Consider the following 18406-nt stretch of genomic DNA (forward strand, 5'->3'; position numbering starts at 1 on the left):
CAGTTATTATTGACGTTTCCACTTTGTGCATGCCAGCATATGGTTGGATGAGATTCTCCTTGATATGACTCAGTAAAGGGTTGCATGAAGCTGTTCATAATGAAAATGTAAATTTTCTTCTTTCAAATAATTACTTTGAAAGTAATTATTTGAATAACTTAGCATAGCTTTAGTATAATAAGATATGTATTCATTAAAGTACCCTGACTAGATTGCTTCCTATCATGGTAACTTTTCACTAAAGTGAAATACATTGCGATGCTGATCTCTTTATTAAACTAATATCTTTTAAAATTAAAGACGATGGCAAGTTATACAGGATGTTAACTGTGTGTTTGTTTATTGAACTTGATTTACTTCATTTCAGCTTTTAATTTAGTCAGATAAAATAAAAAGATCAAAGAAATTTTCTGCCTAATACAGAAAGTGAACAGCATATTAACTTCTTCATTCTACTAGTAAGACGTCTTGTAATCAAACCAATAGGATAAATGCATTGCAGGAGAATGAATCTTAGAAACTGACTTCCAGGAAAACGGCACTGATTAGCTACAGTTCCTTTAAGAACATATATACGCACAAATAACTGTGAATTAAAAGTGGGAATGGTCTATTAAAAGTGCTTCTATTTTGCTTGGTATAGCACTGTTAATGTTGAACATGAGAGCAAATGAAACTTCCATTTCAATTCAATGACAAAATATTTTAATTGTAAACAAAATTGTTTTTCTTTCTTTACTCATTTTAAAAACAAGTAATAGTTCTTATATTAAAGCACATTTGTGCTGTGTCATATATTAATTTTGGAATTGCATTCACAGTGGTAATACTCAAGAGTATATCATCAGATTTTCAAGATGGCCTTTCTACCTTCCTCCAAATGCTTCAATCAGCCCTTTTATTGAGCAGACTATACCTGATAAGCTGCAAAGGAAACCCACAGTAAAAAGAGAAATGGCTGCACATTTCTCCAAGAACACTAACTTTCCCCATTTAAGTTTTAAGTGGAAAATAGAAGGAAGAAGAAAAGTCATAGCAGCACCTGTTACACTGCCTGTTAAACCCATCAGCAGAGCAAAATGTGGTATGAACATGGCCATCAGCAGAGTAAACAAGAGGGCCAAGCCTCTTAAAACTACAATAAACAGTGGGGTTCTGTAATCAGAACGATTGCTGCTAGATATGCAAGTATGCAGTATTTCTGTGACTGCAAAAAAGGGCAATGGGTAAGACAGAAGAGCCTTGGCTAAGAAGCACAAATTCACCAGGATTTTTAGGGATGATGGCAGGTTGTCAGTAATAACTTCCTTTGTCTCTTCGCCCCAAGTCAGGAATGCAGTAAGTGCAAAGGCTGTCTTGAAGAGACAAGCAAAAAAGTGAGTCCAGTTCAACATACAGCTAAATTCCTTTGGGTTTTTCATGTTCCCTTCAAGAGTAGGAAGAAATATTTGTGAAGTGTAACTGAAAATGATCACCCCCACTGAGACCAGGAAATCCTCAAACTCAATGGGGAGTCTAAATCTTGTCCAAGACCACTGATGTATTTGTGTCAGACAGTAACTCATCACTATGAAGATGATAATGAAATGGACTAAGGAGCAAAGCAGGCTGAGTTTGGAAACAATGCTGAGAGTTTTGATAAACACACAAGGCAGCAGTGTTACAAACACAATTACAGACCAAGTTTTCTCAGTCACTGGTAAATATGGAAAACTATGTGACAGCAAGTTCCCACTAACAACCAGATACAAAATGCACGTCATGATCAGTTCCATCACCTGGGTCACATTGACAACTATGCCACCTAGTTTGGGAAATCGCTTTTTACAGCAGGCATTAGCAATGTCTTCGTATGTGTCTCTCACTCTTATGAGCTGCCCATCTTCATCTTCTTCGTACAAGCAAGCGATTAGAATTTTGCCAGTATAGCAGCAGAACATTGCAGCCAGGATAATAAGAAACAGCCCACTGTATCCACTGTGGAGAAGAGCATATGGCAATCCTAGAACAAAAATTCCCTAGAGAGAGAGACAGAGAGAGAAAAGATAGGACAAAAATCCTTGAGGCAAAATGTTTACTAGAAGCAACGTTTTCAAACCTGCATCTGTTGAGTATCATCTTTTCCATGGTGGGAGAATTGTTATAGTATTCTAAGTAAATAACAATTGCAAAAAAAAGAAGTGTTTATTTAGGATAAATGAAGTTATTGGCAAAAATACCTGCTCATCCAGACACACATGTACAGATAAGCTAAGAAAGAGAGAATGCAAGCAAATGGTAGAGACAAGTTCCTGTTTAATATTTAATGCTGATGTGATTAGAAGCATATTTTAAAAGGCTTATAGGCAGTTATTCAGTCAACATGCATATTAATGGAGCAGGTTCAATAATAAAATCAAAGAGCTGTAGCAGCTGCTGTATAAGTTTCACCCAAATATTAAAATAGTATCTTAGGCAAATCCAATAATGACACACGGTTTTGGTTTAAAGATTATACGGGGGTCATAGTTAACAGTCATCTGGAAATAAAATGACATTCGTGTTGGAATGGGTTACTTCTGCAGCAGTCTGAAACCTTATGGGTTCTTTGCTGTTGTATTCATTCCTGAAGTGAGCACTCTTGTAGCTGAGAGTATAGAGAGTTTGGCCTTATTTATATGTCTAAAAATGTATGGTGGGTATACACATACTTTTCTCTGAACACTTTCTCAGAGGAATTGGATTATATTTGTTTTATCCACACTTCAGTTTCATGAAACACCGTGTTCATGGTCTTTTGCAAGTGTGTTTTTGTTGCTTTTGAATTCAGATCAATACAAAACTATCAAATTCTTGAACCCAATAGGCATGCATACAAAAGATTTAATTTAAGCTAAACAGCATCCCTGACATTTCCCTTGTTTCCCAGGTGACAAAGCTGAAGATATACAACGTACATCAGTGCTTTGTGTTCTTGGTGATAATTAAAATAAAATGGAAGGGAAGCAAAATAAAGCTAAATTCATTACATTATTTTATATTATGTCTTACAGCATTATAGGTGAATAAAATGTAGGTATTAACACATTTAGCCAGGCATGGTGACCCAAATTATGAGATCCTTGCTGAGAGTCATATGACATCAATGGGGCTACATGCAAAGTCATCAGATTAAGTCTCTTGGCGTGCAAATGCTTAAACATATGCTTAATGTTACTCACATGTGTAGTCTCATTGTGTACAATTATAAACATGTAAGTGTTTATAATCAGGGTCTTCATTTGTGCTCAGCATGAGTAAAAGTGGCAGAATATATGCCTCATTATTTACATAGGGTCTCCTTCTGTCACTCTTACTCAGTTTGTGTGGTAGTTTACTCAGTGATTATGTTCAGAGTAAGATATTACTCAAAATGAGTAAGGGTAGTGTAATTGGGCCTTTGCACCCAGATTCTCAAAGATGTTTAGGTGCCAACTCCCTTTGGAATCAATGGGAGTTAACCATCTAAATATCTTTTGAAGATCAGGGCCATAGTCCTTACTCAGGTCAAATCCTGTTGCTTTCAATAGGAATTTTAAAGACCTCAGGATTCGGTCCATCATGAGGTCATAGGTGGGCTGAGCACAACTTGTATGTTATTTGTAAGGGAAAAAGATAGAAAAGAGAAGGTAAGTACAGATCTAGATAAGAGGTTTGGTGGCAAAGAGAAACTAATGGTAAACTATTGAAAGTAATATATTGTGATCTCCTTTCTTGTCTCCCAGCCATAAACTAACATACATTATAAATCAATGACTGCAGGGGACAGCCAGCAAAGGAGAAAGATGGGCAGCCAACAAACTAAAACGACATCTTTACGCTAAGGGTATGTCTACACTACGAAATTAGGTCGAATTTATAGAAGTCGGTTTTTTAGAAATTGGTTTTATATATTCGAGTGTGTGTGTCCCCACAGAAAATGCTCTAAGTGCATTAAGTGCATTAACTCGGCGGAGCGCTTCCACAGTACCGAGGTAAGCGTCGACTTCCGGAGCGTTGCACTGTGGGTAGCTATCCCACAGTTCCCGCAGTCTCCGCTGCCCATTGGAATTCTGGGTTGAGATCCCAATGCCTGATGGGGCTAAAACATTGTCGTGGGTGGTTCTGGGTACATATCGTCAGGCCCCCGTTCCCTCCCTCCCCCCGTGAAAGCAAGGGCAGACAATCATTTTGCGCCTTTTTTCCTGAGTTACCTGTGCAGACGCCATACCACGGCAAGCATGGAGCCCGCTCAGGTAACCGTCACCCTATGTCTCCTGGATGCTGGCAGACGCGGTACGGCATTGCTACACAGTAGCAGCAACCCCTTGCCTTGTGGCAGCAGACGGTACGGTACGACTGGTAGCCGTCATCGTCATGTCTGAGGTGCTCCTGGTCACCTCTGTGAGGTCGATCAGGAGCGCCTGGGCAGACATGGGCGCAGGGACTAAATTTGGAGTGACTTGAGCAGGTCATTCTCTTTAGTCCTGCAGTCAGTCCTATTGAACCGTCTTATGGTGAGCGGGCAGGCGATACGGACTGCTAGCAGTCGTACTGTACCATCTTCTGCCGAGCAGCCATGAGATGTGGATGGCATGCAGTCCTTCTGCACCGTCTGCTGCCAGCCAAAGATGTAAAAGATAGATGGAGTGGATCAAAACAAGAAATAGACCAGATTTGTTTTATACTCATTTGCTTCCCCCCCTCCCCTGTCTAGGGGACTCATTCTTCTACATCACACTGCAGTCACTTACAGAGAAGGTGCAGCGAGGTAAATCTAGCCATGTATCAATCAGAGGCCAGGCTAACCTTCTTGTTCCAATAAGGACAATAACTTAGGTGCACCATTTCTTATTGGAACCCTCCGTGAAGTCCTGCCTGAAATACTCCTTGATGTAAAGCCACCCCCTTTGTTGATTTTAGCTCCCTGAAGCCAACCCTGTAAGCGCCCCTCCCAGCATCAGAGCAATGGCAAACAATCGGGCATCTGAGAGTGCTGTCCAGAGCACTCACAATGGAGCACTCTGATGGGGCTAAAACATTGTCGCGGGTGGTTCTGGGTACGTGTCGTCAGGCCCCCGTTCCCTCCCTCCCTCCCTCCGTGAAAGCAAGGGCAGACAATCATTTCGCGCCTTTTTTCATGAGTTACCTGTGCAGACGCCATACCACGGCAAGCATGGAGCCCGCTCAGGTAACCGTCACCCTATGTCTCCTGGGTGCTGGCAGACGCGGTATGGCATTGCTACACAGTAGCAGCAACCCCTTGCCTTGTGGCAGCGGATGGTACAGTACGACTGGTAGCCGTCATTGTCATGTCTGAGGTGCTCCTGGTCGCCTCTGTGAGGTCGATCAGGAGCGCCTGGGCAGACATGGGTGCAGGGACTAAATTTGGAGTGACTTGAGCAGGTCATTCTCTTTAGTCCTGCAGTCAGTCCTATTGAACCGTCTTATGGTGAGCGGGCAGGCGATACGGACTGCTAGCAGTCGTACTGTACCATCTTCTGCCGAGCAGCCATGAGATGTGGATGGCATGCAGTCCTTCTGCACCGTCTGCTGCCAGCCAAAGATGTAAAAGATAGATGGAGTGGTCAGAACAAGAAATAGACCAGATTTGTTTTGTACTCATTTGCCTCCTCCCCTGTCTAGATCACACTGCAGTCACTCACAGAGAAGGTGCAGCGAGGTAAATCTAGCCATGTATCAATCAGAGGCCAGGCTAACCTCCTTGTTCCAATAACAACGATAACTTAGGTGCACCATTTCTTATTGGAACCCTCCGTGAAGTCCTGCCTGAAATACTCCTTGATGTACAGGCACACCCTTTGTTGATTTTAGCTCCCTGAAGCCAACCCTGTAAGCCGTGTCGTCAGTCGCCCCTCCCTCCGTCAGAGCAACGGCAGACAATCGTTCCGCGCCTTTTTTCTGTGCGGACGCCATACTAAGGCAAGCATGGAGGCCGCTCAGCTCACTTTGGCAATTAGGAGCACATTAACCACCACACACATTATCCAGCAGTATATGCAGCACCAGAACATGGCAACGCGATACCGGGCGAGGAGGCGACGTCAGCGCGGTCCCGTGAGTGATCAGGACATGGACACAGATTTCTCTGAAAGCATGGGCCCTGACAATGCATGCATCATGGTGCTAATGGGTCAGGTTCATGCTGTGGAATGCCGATTCTGGGCTCAGGAAACAAGCACAGACTGGTGGGACTGCATAGTGTTGCAGGTCTGGGACGATTCCCAGTGGCTGCGAAACTTTCGCATGCGTAGGGGCACTTTCATGGAACTTTGTGACTTGCTTTCCCCTGCCCTGAAGCGCATGAATACCAAGATGAGAGCAGCCCTCACAGTTGAGAAGCAAGTGGCGATAGCCCTGTGGAAGCTTGCAACGCCAGACAGCTACCGGTCAGTTGGGAATCAATTTGGAGTGGGCAAATCTACTGTGGGGGCTGCTGTTATGCAAGTAGCTCACGCAATCAAACATCTGCTGATATCAAAGGTAGTGACCCTGGGAAATGTGCAGGTCATAGTGGATGGCTTTGCTGCAATGGGATTCCCTAACTGTGGTGGGGCTATAGACGGAACCCATATCCCTATCTTGGCACTGGAGCACCAAGCCGGCGAGTACATAAACCGCAAGGGGTACTTTTCGATAGTGCTGCAAGCTCTGGTGGATCACAAGAGACGTTTCACCAACATCAACGTGGGATGGCCGGGAAAGGTGCATGATGCTCGCATCTTCAGGAACTCTGGTCTGTTTCAAAAGCTGCAGGAAGGGACTTTATTCCCAGACCAGAAAATAACTGTTGGGGATGTTGAAATGCCTATATGTATCCTTGGGGACCCAGCCTACCCCTTAATGCCATGGCTCATGAAGCCGTACACAGGCAGCCAGGACAGGAGTCAGGAGCTGTTCAACTACAGGCTGAGCAAGTGCAGAATGGTGGTAGAATGTGCATTTGGACGTTTAAAGGCGCGCTGGCGCAGTTTACTGACTCGCTTAGACCTCAGCAAAACCAATATTCCCACTGTTATTACTGCTTGCTGTGTGCTCCACAATATCTGTGAGAGTAAGGGGGAGACGTTTATGGCGGGGTGGGAGGTTGAGGCAAATCGCCTAGCTGCTGGTTATGCGCAGCCAGACACCAGGGCGGTTAGAAGAGCACAGGAGGGCGCGGTACGCATCAGAGAAGCTTTGAAAACCAGTTTCATGACTGGCCAGGCTACGGTGTGAAAGTTCTGTTTGTTTCTCCTTGATGAAACCCCCCGCCCCTTGGTTCACTCTACTTCCCTGTAAGCTAACCACCCTCCCCTCCTCCCTTTAATCATTGCTTGCAGAGGCAATAAAGTCATTGTTGCTTTACAGTCATGCATTCGTTATTCATTCATCACACAAATAGGGAGATGACTACCAAGGTATCCCAGGAGGGGTGGTGGAGGAGGGAAGGAAAATGCCACACAGCACTTTAAGCACAGCACTTTAAAAGTTTACAACTTTAAAATTTATTGAATGACAGCCTTCTTTTTTTTGGGCAATCCTCTGTGGTGGAGTGGCTGGTTGGCCAGAGGCCCCCCCACCGCATTCTTGGGCGTCTGGGTGTGGAGGCTATGGAACTTGGGGAGGAGGGCGGTTGGTTACAGAGGGGCAGCAGTGGCAGTCTGTGCTCCAGCTGCCTTTGCTGCAGCTCAACCATACACTGGAGCATACTGGTTTGGTCCTGCAGCAGCCTCAGCATTGAATCCTGCCTCCTCTCATCACGCTGCTGCCACATTTGAGCTTCAGCCCTGTCTTCAGCCCGCCACTTACTCTCTTCAGTCCGCCACTTACTCTCTTCAGCCCTCCACCTCTCCTCCAGGTCATTTTGTGCTTTCCTGCACTCTGACATTATTTGCCTCCACGCATTCGTCTGTGCTCTGTCAGTGTGGGAGGACAGCATGAGCTCGGAGAACATTTCATCGCGAGTGCGTTTTTTTTTCTTTCTAAGCTTCACTAGCCTCTGGGAAGGAGAAGATCCTGTGATCATTGAAACACATGCAGCTGGTGGAGAAAAAAAAGGGACAGCGGTATTTAAAAAGACACATTTTATAAAACAGTCGCTACACTCTTTCAGGGTAAACCTTGCTGTTAACATTACATACATAGCACATGTGCTTTCATTACAAGGTCGCATTTTGCCTCCTCCCACCGCGTGACTACCCCCTCAACCTTCTCCCCTCCCTGTGGCTAACAGTGGGGAACATTTCTGTTTAGCCACAGGCAAACAGCCCAGCAGGAATGGGCTCCTCTGAGTGTCCCCTGAAGAAAAGCACTCTATTTCAACCAGGTGACCATGAATTATATCTCACTCTCCTGAGGATAACACAGAGAGAGAAAGAACGGATTTTGGTTGAATGCCAGCAAACATACACTGCAATGCTTTGTTCTACAGTGATTCCCGAGTACATGTTACTGGCCTGGAGTGGTAAAGTGTCCTACCATGAAGGACGAAATAAGGCTGCCCTCCCCAGAAACCTTTTGCAAAGGCTTTAGGACTACATCTAGGAGAACCGCAAATGCCAGGGCAAAGTAATCCTTTCACATGCTTGCTTTTAAACCATGTATAGCATTTTAAAAGGTACACTCACCAGAGGTCCCTTCTCCGCCTGCTGGGTCCAGGAGGCAGCCTTGGGTGGGTTCAGGGGGTACTGGCTCCAGGTCTAGGGTGAGAAACAGTTCCTGGCTGTCGGGAAAACCGGTTTCTCCGCTTGCTTGCTGTGAGCTATCTACAACCTCCTCCTCATCATCATCTTCTTCGTCCCCAAAACCTACTTCCGTATTGCCTCCATCTCCATTGAAGGAGTCAAACAACACGGCTGGGGTAGTGGTGGCTGAACCCCCTAAAATGGCATGCAGCTCATCATAGAAGCGGCATGTTTGGGGCTCTGACCCGGAGCGGCTGTTCGCCTCTCTGGTTTTCTGGTAGGCTTGCCTCAGCTCCTTCAGTTTCACGCGGCACTGCTTCGGGTCCCTGTTATGGCCTCTGTCCTTCATGCCCTGGGAGATTTTGACAAAGGTTTTGGCATTTCGAAAACTGGAACAGAGTTCTGATAGCACGGATTCCTCTCCCCAAACAGCGATCAGATCCCGTACCTCCCGTTCGGTCCATGCTGGAGCTCTTTTGCGATTCTGGGACTCCATCATGGTCACCTGTGCTGATGAGCTCTGCATGGTCACCTGCAGCTTGCCATGCTGGCCAAACAGGAAATGAGATTCAAAAGTTCACGGTTCTTTTCCTGTCTACCTGGCCAGTGCATCTGAGTTAAGAGTGCTGTCCAAAGCGGTCAGAATGGAGCACTCTGGGATAGCTCCCGGAGGCCAATACCATCGAATTGTGTCCACAGTACCCCAAATTCGAGCCGGCAACGTCGATTTAAGCGCTAATCCACTTGTCAGGGGTGGAGTAAGGAAATTGATTTTAAGAGCCCTTTAAGTCGAAATAAAGGGCTTCACTGTGTGGACGGGTGCAGGTTTAAATCGATTTAACGCTGCTAAATTCGACCTAAAGTCCTAGTGTAGACCAGGGCTAAGTTACTAGGCAAGTTAGATCACCCATCGTGTGCACCAGTGGTATCTATTTTACTTTACTTTACTTTACTTTACTGGAGGTATAGATATCTCTAAAATACAGTTGGATTAAGACTGCAGGATTACTCTTAAAACATGGGTACAATTAAGGATGTATTTAAGTGTGTATGCATTACATCTCTTATTATCGCTCAGACTGTTAATGACACTTTACTTTACTCGGGGTGGGGTAGAGTGTTTTTAAATTTTTGGGAGAGCCCTTTTATTGAGGTATTGTAATGTTTGATCACCTGTTCATCCCACTCTTCACAGTCACCAGGACTTTCCAAAGCCAGACAGTGACTGCAGTCAGTGTCTTAATTCAGTTCTATGCAGGTTCTTATACAGTCCCCATTACCATAGTACTTGAGCAACTTCTGGAAGTACATTAAGCAACACGATTAGAATCCCTTGTGCATATTTAACACACATTCTTTGGAAGTATCCAAAGCTTCCCCCATTTCTGGTCACTACTCATCTTTATGGAAAAGACTACAAATCTGCCTATCCACAGAATGCAAACGGTGCATGTGCAACGGCATCTTTTGAGAGCATGCACCTTTCTGGCCCATGCTTTTTATTGAGTGCTGCAGGTAAGGCACTTCCCCAAAGAACAATTTTCCTTTACTATAAAAACAATGTACAGGGATTGCTGCAATACCAGAATGGGTCTGATAGCATCTTAAAGAAACCATGTTTATATGAAAATCTGTGGAAGAATCTAGACATGAAGGCTTCTTTTGTATCAGCATGTGGACAGTACTGTTTACTCAGTTCATCAGTGTGTAGTAAGCTTATCTCTTTTCTTCTGCTTTCATAGTATTTTTTTTTAATTATGTAATCCCAAAGTGCAGCTGGGAGTTTCAAGAGTATCTGCTGACCCAAAAAGATGACAATATAATTAAGCCACAGGTGGGTGTCAGAACAGGCCTTCCCCAGACAATAGCTCCTCCCCTGCTGAATTTAGTCCATTAACATTTATATAACTATCCTCATCCCAGAGTAAAGCAGAAGTCTTTCAGACAACATTATCACATCCCACAGCCACTGACAGGTCTCCCCATAGGTATCTGTTTTCTCTTATTTAATTGTTACTTTAATCAGACCATGGCATAACTAACTTTTAAGATCCCCTTGCTATTTACTTATATCCAATTATTTTTCTTTGGTTGCTAACTCAGGACACAGTTGTAACCAAGGCCACATTTTTCTGTCTTCTGAACTCAGGCCTAATTACTCTTTGGAAAAGCTGGCAGAACAGTTACACAGAAATAACCTCAGGATTTGGATAAACTGTCTGCTCCTTCTTAAAATAATCCACAAAGGGTTGCCAATTTCAGTGTACCTGGAAGCTACATTGGAGTTGACAAATGGAAGTTTAGACTGAACATTTCCACAGTAAGCCAAGTTTTCTCCCCTATTGATAGTGTCTGGAGTCCCTCTTTTGCTTTTTTTTTTTATTTTTTAAATGTATGATTATGGAGGATGATGCTAAGAGACTCAGGGACTTACTGTTTCTGCTTCCTTCAGCATCTTCTTGATAACGGAGAACAGCAAGCCTCTAGCCTCCTGGCCATAACTGGCTGTGTAGTCTTTTCAGTACAGATGATGATTAGTAGCCAGAAATGAGAGTTTGGGACACTTCCATAACGTATGTGTTAAAATAAAAAGTGACACTGCCTCCATTGTCTCTCCAGAATCTGTTTTATTACTGCCATTTCTTTTAAAAAACATTTTCACCAGGGTCCTTTGGCAGCAGGTTGTCAGTTTTTTTATATACATCCAAAAGTTAATGATGAAAAGTGAGAGTCCAAATAAAGCAGGATCTCTTGCCAGACTTCAGAATCCTACTCATCCTCAATCTCCAGTTCCTAACTCACTACAAGTGATAATTTCTGCAAGGACACTTTCTACATGTCATCAAGTTTAAAAATAGGAGTTTCAAAGGAAAAGATACCTCTCTTAAGCACTTTTTCAATGACAATGTCACATAACTGCATAGATAAGGGCCAGATTCTCTGATTTGTTAAGGCTGTTTCATTGTGAAGCAACCTGAAAAAGCTTAGCTAGTCCATGGAGGATTCCTCCCACATAAATAAAACCTCACGTGATGTAAGGGTGCTGTAACAGCTCCTATGCTACTTTACTTCCCAGACACCCATATAGGGGTTGAGTCTAATGGAAGGGAGTGGGGTTAGTGTATCTCGAAACCCTGGTGATGATTGTAATGGGGCCACAGGCAGACAGGCATAAAGTGGAATACACACTGGGGTCTAGATTGGTGATTAGACAGCCTTTGCAACAAGGACCAGCAAAAGTTGACAAAAGCTAGGGAGAATGGGACAAGCCACACCCAGAACTCAGCCCTCGGCTAGGGGCTATCAGCTCAGCCAGAGCATCCCCATCAGGAAGCAGACAGATCTCCCAGCCAACCCCAGAGGCACCAACCCAGCCACAGGTCCCTGCCAAGTCCAGGACAAGTAGTAGCCAGGGTCCGGGTTACCTGGATGCCAGTCCAAAGAGATGACAGAGTCAGGCAGAAGCATGGCAATCCTACATCTTATTCAATGCTTCAAACTTGTCAGGCCTTAGTTCTGCTCATTAGTTTTCCCTAGTCAGTTATGTAAATAAGGTGATACATATTCACCAAATATACATTTAAAGAAACTCTCCAGATTTCTGAACTTCCAGCCTTAACAGGGCTTTGTCATGTATGTCATACTGACTCCTTAATTTTACAAGCCATTTCAGCCTATAATGTATCACACCCCTGTAAAAACAAAGCAGTATCCCTCACAGGGAAAATAACCTGGCAGAAAGAGAATAGACCAAATCATGCTAGGAAGGGAATGAAGTGATAAAGGAACAAAAAGAATGATGTAAAAAATTTGTTCAACCTTAGGGCTAAATTAAATGAAAAAATAAAGAAGGAAGTGAAGTAAGTACAAATAAATGGATAAATTAGTTAGTAACAGGAGCCCAGAATATCATATGTATTGGCTTAATATCAGAACAGATGGAAAAAAGGCCAGAATGCTATAAAGGTGCTAGGTGCTCATAAACCTTCCAAGCCATTTGCAAATATTATGCAGAAGCAGTATAATAGGGTAATCCTAATATTTATGCAACCATATACTTGGGTGTCTATGTGAATCTGGGTTAGGCATCTCCTTGGAAGGGCATGGGGATGAACCTATGAACACAGGAAAAAAATATACTGTCATACAATGCTAGATTAAGTTGTTTTGGGAAATCACCTCACCTATGTTGTTTTTCCTGTATTTACAGAAACATACACTTCCACACTATTTATATGAAAATACAGATAAGCGCTTATTTGAACCAGAGCTAGATTTAGAAATACAGCAAATCCCTTAATCTTGTGCAATTAGAACAGAGCCATTTGCAGTAGTACCTGGGTTTGTTTTGTTTTCTTAGCCTCTTCAACAACCTATTTGGACATATCAGTGGCTTTCACATCCCCATGGTTGTTTTCTATTTTATTTTTATTTTTAAACAGTAACTTCAACAGCATCAGATAGCACAGCTTGAATTTAGCCTTCCTGTTCCTTAGTTTATTTTAAATAGGGATGAAGGCTGCCCTGCAACTCTGGGTCTCCAAAATGATGTCTGAGAAAAGAAACTCAGGGCTTTAGTAATTTTAAAGTTAGTTCTGTAAAGAAAAAAATAAGTATACATTTTCTACGCTGGTATTTCAAGAATTTAACTCTTGTCCAAGCTTGCATTATTTGTGACTCAGAAACCTGCATGAGTGAAAACTATGCCCACTGGAAATAATAGCAGAAAGAGAATGTTTATCTAGTCCTTACCTTTCTCAAGCTTCCAGAGATTCATTTTCCCCCAATAGCTTTTAAGGCCAGAGGGACCCATTATATCATTTAGTCTAGTGGTTTTCAACATTTTTTTCATTTGCAGACCCCTAAAAATGTCAAATGGAGGTGCAGACCCCTTTGTAAATCTTAGACCTAGTCTGTGAAACTCACAAGGGTCAGCAGACCACAAGTTGAAAACCACTGATCTAGTCTGATTCCTCTTGTAACAAAGGCTATAGAACCTAGTTACTCTTGTAGTGAGCCCAATAACTTGTATTGACTAAAATATACTTCCAGAAAGGCATCCATGCTTGATGGGAAGACAGCCAGAGATAGAGAATCCACCACTTTCTTAGTAGTTTGTCCCAATAGTTAATCACTCTCACTATTAAAAATGTCTGCCTTATTTCCAACATGAATTCTTCTGGCTTTAACTTCTAGCCATTAGTTCTTCCTAAATTATGGAGCCCGCTAATGTCCTCTGTTTTCTCCCCATAAACATATTGATACACCATAATCAAGTCACCTCTCCATTTTCTTTCTGATAAGCTAAACAGACTGAGCTTTTTTACTCTTCTCTCCAGCCCTCATATCATGAGTGTGTCTCTTCTCTTCATCTTCTCCAATTTTTCAACATCCTTTTTGAAATGTGGACACCAGAACTATAGACAGTATTCTAGTATCAGTCTTACCAATGGCCATATATGGAAGTAAAATTACCTCTGTAGTCTTCTCTTTATACATCCATGCTTTGCATTAGCTCTTTTTGCCACAGCATCACAATGGGAGTTCATATTGAGGTGTTTGTCCACTATGACACCTAAACCCTTTTTAAAATCACTGAATCACAGGATACAATCTCCCATTCTGTAGGTATGGCCTGCATTCTTGGTTCCTAGATCCATAACTTTGCATATGGCTGTATCAAAACATATTTTGTTTGAAAGGGCCCAGTATACCAAGAAATCCAGATCATTCTGTATTGCCCTGTCCTCATCATTATTACTATTCTGCTAATCTTTGTCAGCAGTCATTTTATATTTACTTCTAAGTCATTGGTAAAATATTGAATGGCATTGGGCCTGGTACTGATCCTTGCATAACCCCACTAGAAACACCCCATTCAATGATGAATCCCCATTGATGACTACTTTTAGAGATCTGTCAGTTAGCCAGTTCTTAATCCATTGATCATGTGCTTTATTGGTATTATACAGTGCTAATCTTTTAATCAGAATGTTGTGCATTACCAAGTCAAAAGCCTTACAAAAGTCAAAGTATATTACATCTACACAGTTATCTTTATCAGCTCAACTTGTCATTGCATCGAAAAATGAAAGCAGGTTTGTCTGATGAGCTGTTTTCCATGTATCTATGCTTTAATTCTTTATTGATTGAATACTATAGCAGCTTTTCCATTATTTTGCCTAGGATCATTCCATACCATTTACGCTTTTTGAATATGGGCAGGACATTAGCAGTCTTCCAGCCTTTTGAAATTTCCCAGTATGCCAAGATTTATTACATTTATTATTGTTTTTTATTTATTTATATTACCTTTGTGCTTAGGGTCCCTATCATGAACCAGGAATGTGCTAGGGGTTCTACAAACACAGGACAAAATAATGAACCCTTCCCTAAGGAAAATACAATCTTTACTCATCAGCTGGCCACAGGTTTCCTCAGCCAACTGCCCCTTCACTTTCTTGCTGAACAAGGATGGACTTTTAGTTATTTTCTTGTGTGGGGAATTGTGGCTTTCTAGCCATCTAATAAAGCCTTCTTAAACAACTCCCACTTTTAATTCACATTTTTCTGTCTACATTTTCCTTCCCAATCATTTTTGCTCATAATTTTCTTCAGCTTTGGGGAATTAGCCCTTTGGAAACATCAGAAATATACATTTGATTGGTTGAGACTGTCCTCTGTTTGCCCATAATGAATGTAATCAGAGCCAATGATCAATTCATTTTCATGTATCATAATGAATTACCTCCCACTGGGTGCTACACCCTTTGTGTTAGAAAATTACCAAATGTAATTTTTATAAACTCTAATGCTGTTCTACTACTGGTTACATGAGATCTCTGGAATATGTCCTTCAAACTGAAATCCCTCATAACAGCACAGGCTTCTTTAAACACTTTACAGAAAAGCTCTTAAGGAGCAACTCATCCTGTTCTCTGGTTTGATTCGGTGGTCTACAACAGTCCCCTCAGTATCCTTTCTCGGCTTAGTTACTGGGAATATTGATCCATAAGCATTATTCTGATTTATCAATAACTCTGAAACAGGTAATGGTATCTTTAATGTAGAGCACCATCCCTCCACATAAACACACCCACCAATTCTTTTACCCACACCATCCTTCCAAAACTGGCTGTAATCAGTGATTTTAAAATTCCAATCATGTGACTCAGTAATGCCAATTATATCAAATTTCTTCTCATCAGTGAGAATTTCCAATTGCTCTTGCTTGTTACCAGACTCCTAGCACTGGTATTTAAGCAGTTGAAAAACATGTCTTCACATTCTTTGCCACCTCAGTTCAATTTATCCATGACACACTTGTGACGTGCCCCACATAAGGCTTTTTGGAAATATGCTTATGAATGTATATATGACATAACTGGAATATGTTTTATGTTACATATGCCATGTAGCATATCTCTGTAAAGGTTATGATCTACTGAATCTATTCATCCTATTTATATGCATGTGTCATTATTGTATTTGAAGTTATGAATATTGGCTGTATACGTGTTTGATTTTAAATAACCTTAGTAAGGCATTTGGTCAGCTTCTTTAGAAAGGAATTTGCAAGTTAAGTGCCCAATCAAGAAGCACTTAATGCACAATGGATCTTGGAAGGCTCCAATCCACACAAGAAGTCTGCCTGAGGATGTTCAAGGTAGCATGTGGACAATGGCTGCTGCCTGTAAAAACTGAGTCATGCATGGACATGTGACTTGCCCATGTGACTCCAAAACGCCATCTTGGAGCTGGACTTTACATAGGAGAGAGGAGGGGGTATCCACACACAAAAGAAAGTCTATTTAAGCCCCTGGAAGACCCCTCCATTTTGTCTTCAGCTGGCTAAAGAGATAACCTCTTCACCCCCAAAGATACCTGAAAGAAACTGAAACAGAGGACAGTAACTACAGGGGGTGTGAGTGACTGCTGGACCCAGACTAGAAGGAGACTAGTCTGTAAAAGGAAGCTTACTGGAATTCCTCTGAGGGTGAGGTTTTTAATCTGTATTCAGTTTTCTCACTGTATTAGACATAGACTTGCGTGTTCGATTTTATTTTGTTTGGTAATTCACTTTGTTCTGTATGCTATTACTTGGAACCACTTAAATCCTTTCTGTATTTAATAAAATCACTTTTTACTTATTAATTAACCCAGAGTATGTATTAATACCTGGGAGGGGGGAGGGGAAAGCTGTGCATAGCTCTTTATCAATGTTATAGAGGGTGAACAATTTGAGTTTACCCTGTATGAGCTTTATACAGGGTAAAATGGATTTATTTGGGGTTTGGACCCCATTGGGAGTTGGGCAGCTGAGTGTTAAAGACAGGAACACTTCTTAAGCTACTTTCAGTTTAAGCCTGCAGCTGTTAGGGGATGTGGTTCAGACCTGGGTCTGTGTTTGCAGCAGGCTAGAGGGTCTGGCTCAAACCAGGCAGGGCACTGAAGTCCCAAGCTGGGAGGGCAGGGAAAGCAGGGGCAGAAGTAGTCTTGGCACATCAGTTGGCAGCCCCTAGGGGGTTTCTGTGATCCAACCCGTCACAACACTGAGTTTGAGTTTGAAAACACAAGGAGCAGTTTTCCACAAGCTCTAGCTTGTTCCTGGCTGGTATAATCTTATGGATGGATCCAGCTCCTTTTAATAATAATTGAAAGACTTCAGTGGGAGTTTAATTAGGCCCTTAATCCCCAGCAATATTCCTTTTTCCCCTGATATTCCTGCTCTCAGCCAGTGCAAGCCTGCTTCCAGCTTCAGGGAGGAAAGTGACACAGGTGTTTATTCTGTGATTAATGCCTGCACTTATGTCATGTACTGAGAGAACTTTGTTCAGAACTGTTGGTGTGTCAATCCTTCAGCTCATGTAAACAGGCACAGATTGTGATGAGGCAGATAGACTGCTTGGGATGGTATTGGAGGATATTGAGGGAAAGAAGTTGCTTGGTCTGCATTCATTGTAAAATGTGTATGTCCATTTGGTTGACAAAATAATCACTGAGTTCGCTCTTACTTCCATGAATAGCCAGGATTATTTGTGAGAGTCTCCACTAAGATTAAAAGTGGGAGTGGGGGAAAAGGAAATGTCTCAACAAGAAGTATTTGCTGCTGTTAAACACTGGTTTTAAATATTTGTTCCAAAATTGAAATAATATGCTTGTGGCTTAATGCTGAATGATTTCATGGAAAATGCTAGTGTTGCAAAAGTTCCTGGTTTTCTGTCAGAATATACTGAATCCCACAAAACATAACCTGCAAGCAAATTACTTGTTAAGGAGAAAGAAAAGGAGTACTTGTGGCACCTTAGAGACTAACCAATTTATTTGAGCATAAGCTTTTGTGAGCTACAGCTCACTTCATCGATGAAGTGAGCTGTAGCTCACGAAAGCTTATGATCAAATAAATTGGTTAGTCTCTAAGGTGCCACAAGTACTCCTTTTCTTTTTTGCGAATACAGCTAACACGGCTGCTACTCTGAAACTTGTTAAGGAGAATACATTGTTTCCCTTAGTCCCAGAGGAGAAGGCAGGCACAGTAGATACTGTAGCTAAAGGAATTTGAGAAATGGGATTATGCATTACATATGGAAGCAGGGAAAAGAGAATAAAGAGGAAGGTCAGTTACACCCATAACAGCCATCACTTTTGAAAGTGAGTTGTACCTAGCAAGCTGGAATCACTGTCCACTCATCTGATTCAAGTTCATCAGGTCATAAGATACT

The 18406-nt window shown here is 42.3% G+C and overlaps 1 pseudogene across 1 annotated transcript in view; it reads right to left on the bottom strand.

Moving 5' to 3' along the window:
- Nucleotides 1-866: 866 nt before the first annotated feature.
- Nucleotides 867-18406, bottom strand: part of LOC311518864 (vesicular inhibitory amino acid transporter pseudogene) — a 43502-nt pseudogene continuing 25962 nt past the window's right edge. Inside the window, exon 2 of the transcript in view lies at nt 867-2018. The product of the transcript in view is annotated as a vesicular inhibitory amino acid transporter pseudogene (transcript). The remainder of the gene's footprint in view (nt 2019-18406) is intronic.

The sequence above is a fragment of the Lepidochelys olivacea genome, assembly GCF_965140295.1.
Source record: "Lepidochelys olivacea isolate rLepOli2 genome assembly, chromosome: 3".
NCBI lineage: Eukaryota > Metazoa > Chordata > Testudines > Cheloniidae > Lepidochelys > Lepidochelys olivacea.